The 16,527-nt window shown below is 38.3% G+C and overlaps 1 pseudogene; it reads right to left on the reverse strand.

The window, feature by feature from the left end:
- Positions 1 to 5,295: 5,295 nt before the first annotated feature.
- LOC117905524 overlaps positions 5,296 to 16,527 on the reverse strand; it is a 123,669-nt pseudogene continuing 112,437 nt past the window's right edge.

A 16,527-nucleotide genomic window follows, 5' to 3' on the forward strand; every position in this document is an offset into this window, starting at 1 on the left:
TAAATCTTTAATGGTAAAAGATTCAAAGTACAATGGAACAAATAGTTTTCAAAAGGAAAAAAAAAAAAAAAAGTTTGAAATGGAAAATCTAAATAAAATGGCAATGAAACAAGGTGATATGATAGGAGTTAAATAGAGAAATCTTTTATCCATGAATTTATAGTTTATTTAGTAGAAAAAAATTGAAAAGAAATATTGCATACATCAATGGATTAAGTAGATAAAATGGATTTAAGCAATTTGATATTTATGCTTTAGTTAGATAACATCAAACATAATTTTGATATTATTAGTTTCCATACTGAGTTTAGAAATCTATCAAATGGATGTTAAGATTATCTTTTTTTGAATGGTTATATAATTTAATAGTATATGGGGAAACCTAAAGGATTTATTGTTCTATTACAAGAACACAAAGTTAAGGATAGATACATTTAGCTAGGTTGGTTTTTAACAAATCCAAGAATCAAATAGGAGTTGATTGGTTTTACCTAAAGTATAACAAATTTATTTATTGACTCAAACTAATCCAACTTAATATTAGTTCGATTCAGTTTAGTTAACTCAATTTAGACCAAAATATTGAGTCTATATGTTTTCTTCTCTACATTGACCATACAACCAAAATAATTAAATTTTTTTAGATAAAAATAAAACTTTTAAAAATAATACAATTAAAAATTTTAAAAATAATGTGTAGGACTGGTGGGTTATTTGCTTATTACGAGTAAGTCAATGAGTACTATTATTGGCATATTGGATGCCTGTAACTTGAAATTATATCATCATCATTATTAAGTCCCAAAGTTAAAGGATTTTAAATATTTTTAGATCATGCTTATACCATAAGCAACTTTTAATTTGTAATAAAGCCACGGGAGTTAGGCTCTAGGCCTCCAACACTAAACTGTAGCCCAATTGAGTTGGCTTTGGATGAGCATGGTCTGACTCACAAAGTCTCAAGATTCTCCATGACACTAAAAAATCCAAGCAATTATATTTGTCCCACTCTTCTACTCCTTGGGTTTGTTTGCTAGTCCACTTTTGGTAAGTGATATAGGTTGAAGCTTCCATAAGCCAAATACTTAAACTAGTTTGATCCCTAGTTTCACTGCACTACCAAAATAATGCAATTCAAGTAGAAAAAACCAATGGCGCATGCATGACAAGTTTTGTTGTTGAGGAGGTTTACAAATAGTCTGTGGAGATATTTTTCCAGTATAATTTGAGATAGTTGCTAGTGGGGTTGCCTATGAACTATTATCCAAGGCTAGTTAGGTTTATCTGTCAAGCAATGCAAATTGAATATTTGGGGGCCAAATGAAAGTAACCAAGTTTGAAGTTGATGAAATTTCTTATTAGCTTATTACAGAGGCTTATCTCAAGCACCTTCTCAGTACAATGCTTCAAGTGGATTAACTGCATGCATGCACTAAAGACTTCCATAACAAATTAAAGAAATTTTGGAAGAATAATATAGAGAGCTACTGCAAAAGAGAATGGTCTTCTAAATATATGTAATCGACTATGCATTAATTAAGTAAGAAGGCTTTTAAAGTTGGATAAGTTGTTTAGAATTTTTAAGAGGGAATTCATAAACATCATAGAATTGATCTAAGAGATGTTTACCATGTTTTATCATGATAATAAAGTATTGAGGAAAAACTATACCATCAAAACCAAGTTGTATTCACTAAGAATACTTACTACATTTCTATTAAGAAAGAAACTATCTAGTGCTAGAGGACAAGTGTGTTTTCACTGCCCAAGCTAACATCAAAAGCTATAACAAGATAGATCCCCATGAGGTCAGATAAAAGGCTACATAGAAGGGACATCTTTTTTCTTGTTGAAAATCCTATTCAATTGCAAATCTACCACATCAAGAATACTCCATCTTCTGTAATTTTCTCATACCTAATCTAAAACCCTATTATTATAGTAGTTTTGCATTTTATTTTTTTGGCTTTCTAAGTTAATTTTTCTTTGGTTATGGCAAAAGTTTCATTGGTATTTTAAATTCTCTTATAGGTAATTTCTCAAACATGTAATTAATGTCCTCATTATTGCTATTAAGTTTTTCAATATGAAACATGATTCGTCCCCATTACAGTCATGCCATTTGATTCTGGCTCAGACGGGTGTTATCAACAAAATTTATAAAACCTAAATCACCTCACACTAGGGTAGCATAGCTAACATAGTATAGTGGCTCTAGGATCATCCACACGGATGGGTTTTCATCGTATAGTTGACTTAACTGAAGGAAATAACATGGTGCTTTTTCTTATGAAAAATAGCTTTAAAAGAAAATGGAATTGTGGTTGCAAAGATTGATTTTAAGTTAAGCAAAAACAATAAGTGAAATTAACTATAAAGAAAAGGTCTCTTGAAGTTGTAGGTCACTAGGATCGGGATCCTTAGGCAAAGGGGGAGATTCCGGATCTTCTCCTCGCGTTGGGGATAATAACATAAAGGATGGTTATCTCCCAAACCAGTTTAATATTTAGCAATTAAGATTTGATCCAAAGGTTTCATGGAAAATGATAGTTGATTCCCATTAATGGCTTCAAACACTAAAGACTCTTACCCTGAACCACCTTCCAATGGCTCGTAAATGATAACTAATAGACATCCATGGATCTAGCAATAAGCATCCATGGAATTCGAAAAGCTTACCAAGTATTGGCCATTCAAGGTGATTTTAAGGGATTTAAGGCTAAACCTTGGAATAAAAACCATTGATGGTTAACAACTACTGTTATTTAAAGCAAGGACAACTCCCACCTTTGCATTCAAGTCCTTCACCTAACATCCATCTCTCCAAGAAACATAAAACCTAGCCACTCATCCCTTGAGAAATCATCCTTAGAGGTTGTTTGGCTAGCAAGAAAAGTGAAAACAAAAATGAGAAGGAAAGGTAGAGCAAAAGCTCTGTATATTTCTTAGTACGAGAATTTACAAGTGTTTTTTTATGAAAAACATACATAATAATATTAAACATATCTCTCTCCTTATATATCTGCTACCTAAAAGATATATAAAAAGATATAAAAGAAAATATCTAGGTTGGTTATAATGAGAAACTAGGAAATTACACAAAATATCTGAAGATAAAAATCTAACGGAGTCGGTGCACAAGAAGACTTCACATACCATGCGAAATTTAGCATGGTGTGTGAAATCCTCTGACTGCCTCAAGAGGTTTCGCATGGTGTGCGAAATTTTGCACAGTCATGCGAAATTGCTTGTTGTTGGATTTCTTCCTTTGGCTTTCCTCCTTGCATCTCTGATTGGCTTGGCAAAGGGCTATGAAGTGCTCCAAAGCTTGGATTCTTCATGGATTTGAGCTTTAACTTGCATTGCCATGGATTTCACCAACTTCTTCCTCATTCTTGGCTTGTTTCAATGATCAAATAGATACCAAAAATACCAAAACTTGCCAAAAACTTATTAGTAACCTTTGCTAGGCTCCTTAATGTGCCCATTGAGTTAAAAGGTATTAACTACTACTCAAAAGTCTTTAAAACAGTTAGTTTCAAGCTATAAAAGAGTACTTTTTGAGTAGTGATCACTCCCCCCAACCGACATATTGCTAGTCCCTTAGCAATGAAGGAGAGATAAAGAAGAATAGACAGTAAAATAATTTACAAAATCATGCTAATCACTCCAAAAAATTCTTAAGTGGTATGATACAAATTATAATCTCTCATGGAATATCAAAGAGGCAAAACCCAACCTTCAACAAGAGTCATCAAATCACTTGCCTTACGACAATTTATAAAGAGTAGGCATTATGCAATTTTAAGCATCAAAAGAATTTCCACTCCCAAAGGTCCAATCCTTATTTTTCCACAACAATATAAGTGTTAAACTTATTAGTTTTCGATTATAGGATGTCAAACTATTCTCTCCCCCCAACCTAGTTCTTTCTCAAACTTTAGCAAACTGACCAACCTCCCATAGGCTAAGAACATACCTCTTTTATTTCATAATTTTTTTTCATTGTAGGAGTGCAATGCTAAAGGTATTGTTTTCTAAAGCGTCCATGTAACGGGGATCCATCGATGAATTCCAACCAATCAAGGTTTAGGGCATCAAGCTTTAAGGATCTTTCAACCACTAACTCCATAGATTTTTCCCCGGACTTTTGAGATTGAAATTCAATACCCAAGCGCCTACAATATGTTAAACTCCACCTATTCACCCTTGTAACAAGCATTGAGGTCGGTGACTCCCAACCAATAAAGGTTTAGGGCACTGGGTTTTAAAGACTTTCGTCATATACCCCTCGGACCTTGCTCAAGTTTCAAGGCAAGTGAAACACTTTGTTCTTTTTTTTTTTTTTTTTCAAAGGCTCATTGGCCTTTTATAAGGTGTCCCAACACTATTAAAATGAGCTCAAATTAACCAAGTCAAAATTTTCCTAAGTTCAGGGGGTGAGATAGTTTTTCATCTTATAACCAGAACCTAATGTGCATAATGTGTGGTAAGATTAAAGTGGAAGAAATAAGGTTGAATTCAATAGGAGTTTCAATACTTCATCAACTTCAATAAGCATAATACAAACTCTAAGATTCAAGTAAAAAAGCAAGAACTTAATTTTTCCCATTTTATTTTGAGAATTCCTTAATAACCATGAAAAACATAATGAAAACTTTTAAAATTAAGCAAAAAGTAACTAATTTAACAAATTAACCTAGCATTATTTAACAAAACTTCCTTCCTCAACTCTCCCCCCAACCGAGATCAACATTGTCCTCAATGTTTCCAGAGCAATTGAAAATAAAAGGATGAAGTGATACCTCCTGAGTGAAATGGATCCTGAGTCATATAAGAGAAACCACATGAGTCAAAAAACAAAAGGGTAATGAGTAAAGGGAATAGGAAAATGCTAAGTATAGTAAAAAACATGATGTCTATATATTAATATGAGAAAATACAATATGAGATATGATCATGTAATACATCCAATCCTAGAATATAAAGTATCAAAACAAGGACAAATCTCCAGTTATATAACATGTAAATACAATAAAATAAAGAGATGTCCTATAATCAAACAGTGGGAGCCTCAGGTGGAGATGATGCATCCTCAGGCGTAGCTATGGCTGTGGGAGGCTCATCCTGAGGTGGTGGAATCCGGACCTCTGTTGGTGTAGTATCCTCAGCTAGAGCTATAGGCGCTGAGGATGTGGGAAAGTCAGGCTAAGGCGGAGGCAGGAGTCTCAGGTGCTGCAAAATCTAGCGGAGAATAGCAGTCTGCTGGTCATTATGGGCACGCATCTCAGCCATCTACTGAAAGAGAGCAGAATGGGTGGTGGTGAGTGTTTGAAAGGTATGCACTAGGACACGAAACTCCGAAGTTGATATGGTAATGGACGACTCAGATGTAGTCGGCGTGACTAGTGGAACAGTAGGAGTAGTAGGTGAAGCAGCAGAAATAGCCTCAGGTGTGGGCACTGGTGGTGTGGTCTCTGTCGAGAGCTCACCATGCTTTGGCTGTGGAGGCAATGGTGGTGCTACTATGGGAGGGGCTCCAGGATGTGCAGAATAGCCCGCCAACTGATTCCATTTGTTAAGAGTGAATCACTCTCGACAAAGGCAGTGGCGTTTGAGTCGAGGCTCAATAGGAAAGCCCAAATACTCCAAGATCTGACACAACAATCTCGGGAATAGTAGTGGAATGGTGTCGACCCTCTAGAGCTTCTTCCTATGGACCATCTCCTCAAAGTGGATGAGGGAGGCTATAATCAAGTGGTGCGGGCCAAAGTAGAAGCCCTCGGATATACGGAATAACGCGTCCAAAATAGCTCATCTCCTCTGTATTGAATGTTGTAAGGGAAAAAGGTTGGAGTGTAGTACCACGTCTACATGGAGCATCCCATGTGGAAGCTCCTTCCGTAGAAGGACCGAATCACTAGAGGTCCCCCTGGATAATATGTGGACCATGTCCCTTTGAGATACAGGGGACCATTGTTGGAAAACGGATGGATCCTCTAGCTCATAAGGAATCTATAGAGCCTCTACAATATGTCTCGCCTCGAGAACACCAGGACGTCCATCAATACTGAAGTGAATTGCGGTAGGACTCTAAACGCCACGAGTAGTCATAGACTGGTAAAAGACTAGTGCTACTCTAGAATAGAAAAACTTACGATGAGTCATGAGGTGCTCAAGGTGGTACCTCTAGAGTAAGCCATACGAATCTCAGAGCTCAGGCTGCTATCGCATGGCCTCCTAATCAAAATGTAGCTATGAGTGGAAAGGTCTGGCTCTACAATCTGAGTTGCCATCAATGGGCGGTGTTGTGACTATTGGACGTTTGATAATCGACTCCGATGACAAGGCAAAAGGTAACTCAGAATTTTTCGGAGGCTCAGAAGCTCTAGATGATTCCCCAGGACCTGAAGTCCTGACCCTCTTGGCCGGAGGGCACCTTATTGAACTCTCGGGGCGTAAAGTAGTCGCCCCTAGGGTAGTAGGTGGTCTCCTCGTCTCGTACCTATGCTGAGAAGCATGTGAGGAAGGTCTAATGACCTCTCCACCTTCGGAATGTGGAATCCTCGAGGCCTCTATAGCCTGAGAGGGGGAATCACTCGACACTTGAGCTAAGGAGGCTCTCTGCCTTGTGGTGCATCTCGGTGAGGGGCAAGAGGGGCTCCTCTGCTCCGCGCCATGTCAGAAATGAAAGACGAGCCTTGGGTCTATGCTCTGAGCAGGCGTGGTATCAAATCCTTTAAATGAGATGCTCGTAGGGCTCAGAATCGAATGGAGGGGGGGTGAGATCGCAAGGTGGCAGAGGAAAATGAGGGATTCACAGGGTGCTTGGTGTTTGCGAAATGAGGAAATGAAGAAATGGGCGGTCGGGAGGGGGGGAGGAGGAGGAGGGTTTAAAAAGAAATGGGTGGGCGGCTCTTCATTTTCGCAGGCACCTCTTGGGTTTTGCACAGTGTGAGAAATGAATTTAGGGGTGTGAAATTACTTCGCATACCCCTTTAGGTTTCTCATAGTGTGCGAAATTGGTTTGGGTGTGCGAAATTTTTCGCATGGTTTGCGAAAATTTCGCAGGGTGTGCGAATTGGGTTCGTAGGGTGTGCGAAATTTCGCACCCCATGCGAATTGATTCCTTGATTTTGCATGGCTTGCGAAAATTTCGTAAGGTGTGCGAATTGTTTTTCTTGTTCCTTTGTTTGAAATCCTCTTACAATCGATCATCAAAAACCTATGTTAAATCAAACCAAAATAAAATTAAAACAAGAAATCGAAATCAAAACAAGTAATAATACAGGAAAACTCTTAAATCAGAAATAACATAAAAAGATATGGACTCGATTAGTCTTTAGAAAGACTAAGTCCATCAAAAAACTGGTATTGTCAAGCTTGATGTGGATCAAGGAGGATGAATTCCTCCTTGTCGCGAGAAAACGACTCCACAAAGGGCTTGAGATGGTGGCCATTCACTTTGAAGCTCCTGGTGCTATTGGAGTTGAGTAGTCCCACTACTCCATTTGAATGCACTTGGTGAATGGTAAATGAACCTATCCACCTTGATTTCAGCTTGCCAGGTGTCTCAGCTGATTCATGTCCAGCTGGTGCTCCTTGATTGAGGGAGTAATCAACAAAATTTATAACCTATTACACCATATACTAGGGTAGCAAAGACAAAGCTACTATAGCATAGTGGCTCTAGGATCGTTCACTGGGATGGGTTTTCACTTCACAATTGATATTAATTCAAAGTTGAATTGGTGCCTTTTCATTTCAAGGTTAGCTTTAAAAGAAAACAAAAAGATGTTTGAACAAAGATTGGTTTTAAACTAACCAAAAATAGTAACTAATTTTACTTACAAAGAAAAGTGTTTCTTGGAGTTTCAGATCACTAGGCTCAGATTCCTTGTACAAAAAGGAGAGTTCCGGTCACTTGTTTCTTTTCCTCGCATTAGATAATTAACATATAGTTCCTTCTCCAACCGGTGTTGTACAGATGCTTCCCTTTAATGGGTTCAAACACTAAATCCCTCTCATTGATGCACCTTGCAATGGCTCATACCTCTCACCTAGCACTTGCCATTCAAGGTGATCTTTAACCTTGGATTACCCGTCAAAAGCTCGCAAGAGATAACTAATGGATGTCTCCTTGGAGTCCAAAAGCTTACCAAGTGTTGGCAATTCTAGAAAATCCTACCTTCAAGTCACCTCCCAGAGGCTCGCAAGGGGTAAACTAGTGAATCTCCATGGACGGAGATCACTTGCCTTACCAAGTGTTAGCCCAGGTGATTTAAAGGCGTTTTAAGTTAACTAAAAAGATAAAAACCATTAACGGGTCACACTTTCTCTTCATTAAAAACTAAAACAACAAAACTTCCAATTTATGCATGTGGAAACTTACCCGGTTACCTTAGCTCCAAGAGACGAAGAGCCTAGCCTCTCATCCTCTGAGGAAAAATCCTCAGAGTTTGGTTGGCTAGAAAGAAAACTAACGAGAAAACAAGAATATATATGAAAAATAGAGCAAGTGCTCTGTATTATATATTCCTTGCAAATTTGTACAAAGGATTCGTCGTAACCACCCCTCAAGAACAAGCTCCCGAGATATATATATATAAAGAAAATTACAAAACAAAATATCTGAGGTTATTCACCCCTTTTCCAAACTTAATAACTAAGGAATCATATGATTGGTGAGTTACAAGGAGAGTTTGGGGATTTAGACAACAAAAATCTAAAGAAAAATATCTCCAAGTGTCGGTTACAAATATCAGGAAGCGTTAAGGACCATTTCGCAGGTGAAAATGAGGTCTGCGAGATTTCACAGATGCACAAAAAGGGCTGCGAAATCACTTCGCAGCAAAAGGCTGATTCCGCAGCGCTGCGAAGTTGGCTTTCATCTTGTGGTGTTTGGCTTCCATCGCATTGTGAAACTTCAGAGGAATTCCACAGCACTGTGCAAAAAGGCTGCGAAATCATTTCGCAACAAAAGGGTGATTTCGCAGCACTTTTCTGAATCCTTCCTTCAGCTTGGAGCAGTTGTCTTCAAAAGGCTGTAACTTCCTCATTTCAGCTCTAAATCGTACACGGTTTGAAGCATTGGAATGTTGACTTCCTCAGATTTCAAATGACATATAGCATGCATAAATGGGACATCAGGCAGTGCTCCAAAAGTGGCTGGAATGATTGTCATCAAGAATGCTTCATGACAAATTTCTCTTTGCTTCCCCTCCTTGCATTTCAACTTTGCTTATGGCAAAAGTGCTTCAAATCTTTGGTTCTTCATGCCTCTAAGCTTCCCATTGCTTTGCCAAGGATTCCAAATAACTCTCCTCAATCTCTTATTGCTTTGGTGATCAAAAAGCTATCAAAACACCAAAACTTAAGGCAATTTGATTAGAATTGATTGCAAAAGGCCTTAACATGTTAATTGGGTTAAAAGGCAATAACTACTACTCAAAAGTGTTTAAAAGGATTAATTACAAGCTATCAAATAGCACTTTTTGAGTAGTAATCACTGCAAAATTTTCGCACAACACCCCCCTTGTGCGAATTTTTCAGCTTCTTCATCCCTACCCTCCCCAATCCCAAGCCTCTGAGCCTCATTTCTTTGCTCCATTATGCCTAAGACCCGAGGAGGCTATGCCTCAGCTTACCAGAGGCAGCATCGTCTAATGCCCCACCTGTTGTCTCTCCTTACCAACAAAGCCCCGCGCACCCTGGGATCACACACATGAAGCCTCTTACTCCATTTTTGACCTCCTTAAACCATCAAAGCCCATAGCTCTAGCTGAGAGCTCTAGTTGAGGAGACTATGCCATCCAAGGAGAATACCAGAATAGAGGCCAAAGTCCTGATCCAACCCACTCAGAAGGCCACCACAGATGCATCAGCTCCACAGGACCTTACCATTATTTGATCATTTCTTTACTTTTTGTCTTTACATATTATATTAGTATACATAATTCCATGTTTTGATGTCTTATATTCTGGGATTGGATGTATTACTGATGATGCATCATATAAAGACATCAACTCTTGTTTAAAACTTGGCATTTTTATATTTTCTCTACTCACTATTTTTTTTTAAACATGTGGTTTCTCCTATACGACTCAGACTCCATGCCACTAAGGAGGTACCATTTCCTCCCTATTTTTCAATCGCTTTTGTCACATTGAGGACAATGTTCAGCTTGGTTGGGGGGAGAGTTGAGGAAGGAAGTTTTGCTATAATGCTAAATTATTTTGGTAATCTAGTTGTTTTTTGCTTAATTTAAATTTTTTTTTAAGTTTTTATTCTACTCTCCATGGTTATTAAGGAAAAATTCTCAAAAGTAAATGGGAGAAATTAAATTCTTATCTTATTGCCATAGTCTTAGAGTTTGTATTATGCTTACTAAAGTTGATGAATTATTGAAACTTCTATTGAATTCAAGCTTCGTTCTTCCACTTTAAGCTTATCACACACTGTGCACACTAGGTTCCATTTATAAGATGAAAAACTATTTTCCCCCTTGACTTAGGAAAATTTAGACTTGGTACCTTTGACCTCATTTTAATAGTGTTGAGACACCTTATAAAAGGCCAATGAGTCTTTGAAGAAAATAAAGAAAGAAAGAAAAATGTTTGCTTGCCTTGAAACCCGAGCAAGGTCTAAGGGGTATATGGTGAAAATCTTTAAAACCTGGTGCCCTAAGCCTTAATTGGTTGGGAGTCACCGACCTCAATGCTCGTTACAAGGGTGGATAGGTGGAGTTTAACATACTGTAGGTGTTTGGGTATTAAAATTCATTCTCAAAAGTCCGGGGTAAAATCCGAGGAGTTAGTGGTTGAAAAATCCTTAAAGCTTGATGCCCTAAACCTTGATTGGTTGGGAGTCATTGATGGACCCCCGTTACATGGACAATTTAGAAAAGAATGCCTTTAAGCTTTGCACTCCTACAAGAAAAAATTGTTAAAGAAAAGAGGTGCGTTCTTAGCCTATTGGAGGTTGATTAGTTTGCTAAGCTTTGAAAAGAACTAGGTTGAGGGGAGAGATTAGTTTGACATACTATATCCGGAAACTAATAAATAACACATAGATTTTTGTGGAAGATTAAGAGTTGGTCCTTTGGGAGTGGAAATTATTTTGATACTCAAATTTGCATAATGCTCGCTCTTTGTATGTTGTGATAGGTAAGTTATTTGATGACTCATGTTGATGATTGAGTTTTATATCCTTGACTTGCCATATGAGAGTTTGATCCAATCATTCCACTTGATTATTTTTTGGAGTGATCAGCATGATTTTGTAAAATATTATATTATCTATTTTTCTTTATTTTTCTCTCCTTCATTGCTCAGGGACTAGCAATGTGTCAGTTGGGGGGAGTGATTACTACCCAAAAAGTGTTATTTTGCACCTTTAATTCATTATGTTTTAAGCACTTTTGTGTAGTAGTTCTCCATCTTTATTCCGATTGGCATGTTAAGGACCTAGCAATGACTTCTAATCATATTTGTGGCTAGTTTTAGTATTTTGACAGCTTTTTGGATCATTAAGACAAGCCAAGTAAAGGAGAGAAGCAAAGAGGAAAAACAAACAGAATGAAGAAAATAGAGGACAGCAGCTGCAGTCTTCCTTCGCACTTTTGGAGCACTTCCCGAAGTCCATTTTCTACATGCTATATACCATTTCAAATCTCAGGAAGTTAAGAATCCAATGCTTCAAACCGTGTACGATTTGGAGCTGAAATGAGGAAGATATGGCCTTCGGAAGACAACTGCTCCAAGCTTGTGCGAAAGTCGCACAACACCTTCAGCTTGTGCGAGCTTATGCGTGCTTGTGCGAAATTCGCACAACACATTTCCTTGTGCGAAATTTTCACACAGCAGCCCATGCGTGGTGCGAAATCTCCTCTGTTCTACCAACTCCACATGAGATATTTTCTTCAGATATTTTTGTATAAATTTCCATTCTTCTCCTTGTAATCCACCAACCATAAGATTTCTTAGCTAGGAAGGTTAGAAAAACTTCTCTATATATATTCCCGTGCATCCATTGTAAGAGATATATATATATATAGAAATATGTAGAATCGATCAATATATAGAATATACAGAGCCTTGCTCTGTTTTTCCTTCTCTTTCATTTTCATTTTCTTGCTAGCCAAACATTCTCTGAGATATTTTCCCAGAGGATGAGAGGCTAAACTTTTGGTTTCTTGGAGTAAAGGAAGCTAGGTGAAAAGTCCAGACGCAAAGGTGGAAAACTCTCGTGCGTTAAATACAGGTAGTTGGAGTTCATAAATGGCTTCTAAATCTAAAGTTTTGCTTTAAATCCCTTAGAATCACTTTGAATGGCCAATACATGGTAAGCTTCAGGTCTCTGTGGATGCTTATTGCTAGATCCATATCAGTCCATTAGTTATCATGTACGAGCCATTGGAAAGTGGTTCAAGGTGAAGACCCATAGTGTCTAAAGCCATTAATGGAACTTGACTACCATTTCTATTGACTTTTTATGGATTAAATCTTCATTGTTAAACCTATACCGGTTCGGGAAATAACTATAGGTTAAATCCCCAATGCGAGGAGAAAAATCCGGAATTTCCCACTTTGCAGTTGACACTTGATCCTCGTAACCTGAAATCCCAAGAAACACCTCTCTTTCTAATTTATTTCTAGATAATTTTAGTTACTTTATGTTAGGTTAGCTTAATACCATCCATTTTCATTCAAACTTATGTCTTCTTTTTAAGCTAACAAAGAAAAGAAAAAGCACCAATTCAGTTTTTGAACTAATATCAATTGCGAAGTGAAAACCCATCTTTGTGGATGATCCTAGAGCCACTATACTATGCTAGCTAAATGCTACCCCGGTATATGGTGAAATAGGTTTATAAATTTTGTTGATTACTCTCGTATGAGGATTGAGATCAAAGCACATCAGTTGAGTTGAATCAATTGGAACACCAATCGGGCATGAATCATCTGCTACCACATTCTCCACTCCTTTCTTGTCTTTGATTTGGAGATTGAACTCTTGAAGCAAGAGAATCCATCTAATTAGCCTTGCTTTAGCATCTTGTTTAGTCAACAGATACTTCAAAGCAAAGTGATCAATGAAAACCACGATGAAAGACCCCACCAAGTATGCACGGAACTTATCCAAGGCAAAAACTACAGCTAACAATTCTTTCTCGGTGGTTGTGTAGTTTCTTTGCGCCTCATTCAATTTCTTGCTCGCATAGTAGATCACATAGGGTTTTCCATCTTCTTTTTTCCTAAGAATAGCTCCTATAGCAAAGTCACTGGCATCACATATTACCTCAAAGGGCAGTTGCCAGTTGGGAGCCCTCACTATTGGTGCGGTTGTCAGAAATAACTTCAATTCTTCAAAACTTCTTTGGCATCTATCATCCCACATGAATTTAGCATCATTGACCAATAGTTCACAGAGAGGTCTTGCAAGCTTATTGAAATCCTTGATAAACCTCCTATAGAACCTGGCATGGCGAAGGAATTGCCTTACTCCTTTGACATTTGTTGGGGATGGCAACATAACAATGAGTTCAACCTTTGCTTTGTCAACTTCAATACCTTTCTTGGAGACGATGTGCCCAAGGACAATCCCTTGGTGTACCATGAAATGGCACTTCTCCCAGTTAAGCACTAAGTCTTTCTCAATGCATCGGTTCAAAACAACTTCTAAGTTGACCAAGCATTCATCAAATGTACTTCCATATATGGTGATATCATCCATAAAGACTTCCATAATACACTCCACCATATCACTGAAAATGCTTAACATGCATCTTTGGAAAGTTGTGGGTGCATTGCATAAGCCAAAAGGCATTCTCCTATATGCATAGGTTCCAAATGGGCATGTGAAAGTGGTCTTCTCCTGGTCTTGAATATCAATTTCTATCTGAAAGTACCCAGAGTAGCCATCCAAAAAACAATAGAAAGGATGCCCAGAGACCCTCTCAAGAACCTGATCAATAAAGGGCAACGGGAAATGGTCCTTCCTTGTCCCCGCATTCAATCTCCTGTAATCGATACACACCCTCCAACCTGTAGTGTGGCGTGTAGAGACCTCTTCTCCCTTATCATTTTGCACCACCGTTATCCCAGACTTCTTTGGCACAACTTGAGTAGGACTCACCCATGGGCTATCTGATATGGGGTAGATAATACCGGCTTGAAGTAGCTTAAGAACTTCAGCTCGCACCACCTCTTGTATGTGAGGGTTCAACCTTCTCTGAGGTTGACGAACTGGCTTAGCTTCGTCCTCCATGTAAATATGATGGGTGCAGACTAAAGGGCTGATCCCTTTCAAATCAGAAATTTGCCACCCTATTGTCTTCTTACACCTTTTAAGGATTTCAAGTAGACAATCCTACTGATGAATGGTAAGAGTTGAAGATATAACAACATGGCACTTCTTGTTATCTTCCAAGTATGCATACTTCAACTCTATGGGTAGTGGCTTAAGAATAAGCTTTGGGGGTTCCTCCTTAACAAGTCTTTGTATCTCCTCCTCAATGAAAAAGGGTAGAATTTCTTCTCTCCTCTTCCATGGGAGCAAGGTAGCAAGCAAATCTGATGGTTCAGGTAACCCTTCATCAAGATCCCCAAAACTCTCAATCAAATCCTCCTGCATTCTCTGATCACAATGCTCATCCACTAAAGTTTCAATCATGTACACTTCCTCTGGGTCTTCTTCTTCTTCCAGATGGATATTCTTCTTGTACAAATGGAAGATGTTGAGATCTAATGTCATGTTGTCAAACGTGAGTTGCATTACTCCATTCCTACAATTGATGGTTGCATTTGATGTAGCTAGAAATGGTCTTCCAAGTATGATAGGAACATAATTAGTTCCTTTGACAACCGGATCCGTATCAAGAACAACAAAATCCACTGGATAGTAGAATTTGTCAACTTGAACCAAGACATCTTCAATCATCCCTCTTGGAATCTTCACTGATCTATCTGCCAGAGATAGAGTGATGGATGTTAGCTTCAACTGTCCAAGCCCAATTGCTTATAGACATAGTAGGGTAGCAAATTCACACTTGCTCCCAAGTCCAACAAATCTTTCTCCACACAAGTCCCTCTAATACTCACTAAGATGGTAGGGCAGCCTGGATCTTTGTACTTCACTGGAGACTTGCACTGTATTATTGCACTCACTTGCTCAGTCAAAAAGGCTTTCTTGTTCACATTCAACCCTTTCTTCACAGTGCACAAGTCCTTCAAGAATTTTGCATACGTCGACACTTGTGTGATCATGTCTAGTAAAGGAATATTGACCTTCACTTGCCTCAACACTTCAAAAAATTTCAATGGATTATTGGTTCCCTTTTTGCCATGCAAAGCTTGGGGGAAACGTGGAGGCATTTGTTTCTTCACCATATCTTCCTTGATCACTATCCTCTCAGGTTCTTCATCCACATTAGAATCACGATAATCTTTCTCTGTACTTTTCCCTTTTCTCTTTCCTTTCATTTCCTCACTCTTTAATTTTTTCGTTACACTCTCTTCATCATGTTTTGGCTTGGACGTGGGCTAATCAACCTCTTTACCACTCCTCAAGGTGATAACTACTTTAACTTCCCTCACCTTTGAAGATTCTACCTCTTAAGCCTCCACTTCATGTATACCCTTGGGATTTTTATGAGGTTGAGAAAGAATCTTTCCTTTCTCTTGCACTGTATTGAGGTCAGTAAGCCTTGAGATTGCGCATTGAACATTGTCTATCTTCTGAGACAGATCATTTTGCATCACATCCATCATTTTGTTCAATGTACTCTCCACACTATCAATTCTCTGATTCAGTTGAGCATTGATGGACTTCTGATCTCCCACAAAGTCTCCCACAACCTTGCTGATCGCATGCCTAGCTGGTGTACCTTGAGTTTGGTCCTCAGATAGGAGTAATCAACAAAATTTATAACCTATATCACCATACACTAGGATAGCCTTAGCTAATATAGCATAGTGGCTCTAGGATCATTCACTCGAAAGGGTTTTCAACTTACAACTAATACCAATTCAAAGTTGAATTGGTGCTTTTTCATTTCAAGGTTAGCTTCAAAAGAAAACATAAACTTTGGCTGAAAAAGAATTTGTTTTAAGCTAACTAAAAAGAAAGTAATGGGAATTACTTATGAAGAAAAACGTTCCTTGGAGTTTTAGGATCACTGGGGTCAGGCTCCTTATGCAAAAATAGAGCTCCAGTCACTTGAATCTTTTCCTCGCATTAGAGAACTAACATATAGTTAATTCTCTAACTGGTGTTGTACAAATGTTTCCTTTTTATAGATTTTAGCACTAATTCCCTCTCACTGATACATCTTGCAATGGCTCATGCCTCTCACCTAGCATTTGCCATTCAAGGTGATCATTAACCTTGGACTTCCCTTCTCAAGCTCGCAAGAGATAACTAATGGATGTCTCCTTAGAGTCCAAAAGCTTATCAAGTGTTGGCAATTCTAGAAAATCCTACCTTCAAGTCACCTCCCAAAGGCTCGCAAGAGATAAACTAGTGCA

The sequence above is a fragment of the Vitis riparia genome, chromosome 18, assembly GCF_004353265.1.
Source record: "Vitis riparia cultivar Riparia Gloire de Montpellier isolate 1030 chromosome 18, EGFV_Vit.rip_1.0, whole genome shotgun sequence".
Taxonomy (NCBI): Eukaryota; Viridiplantae; Streptophyta; class Magnoliopsida; order Vitales; family Vitaceae; genus Vitis; species Vitis riparia.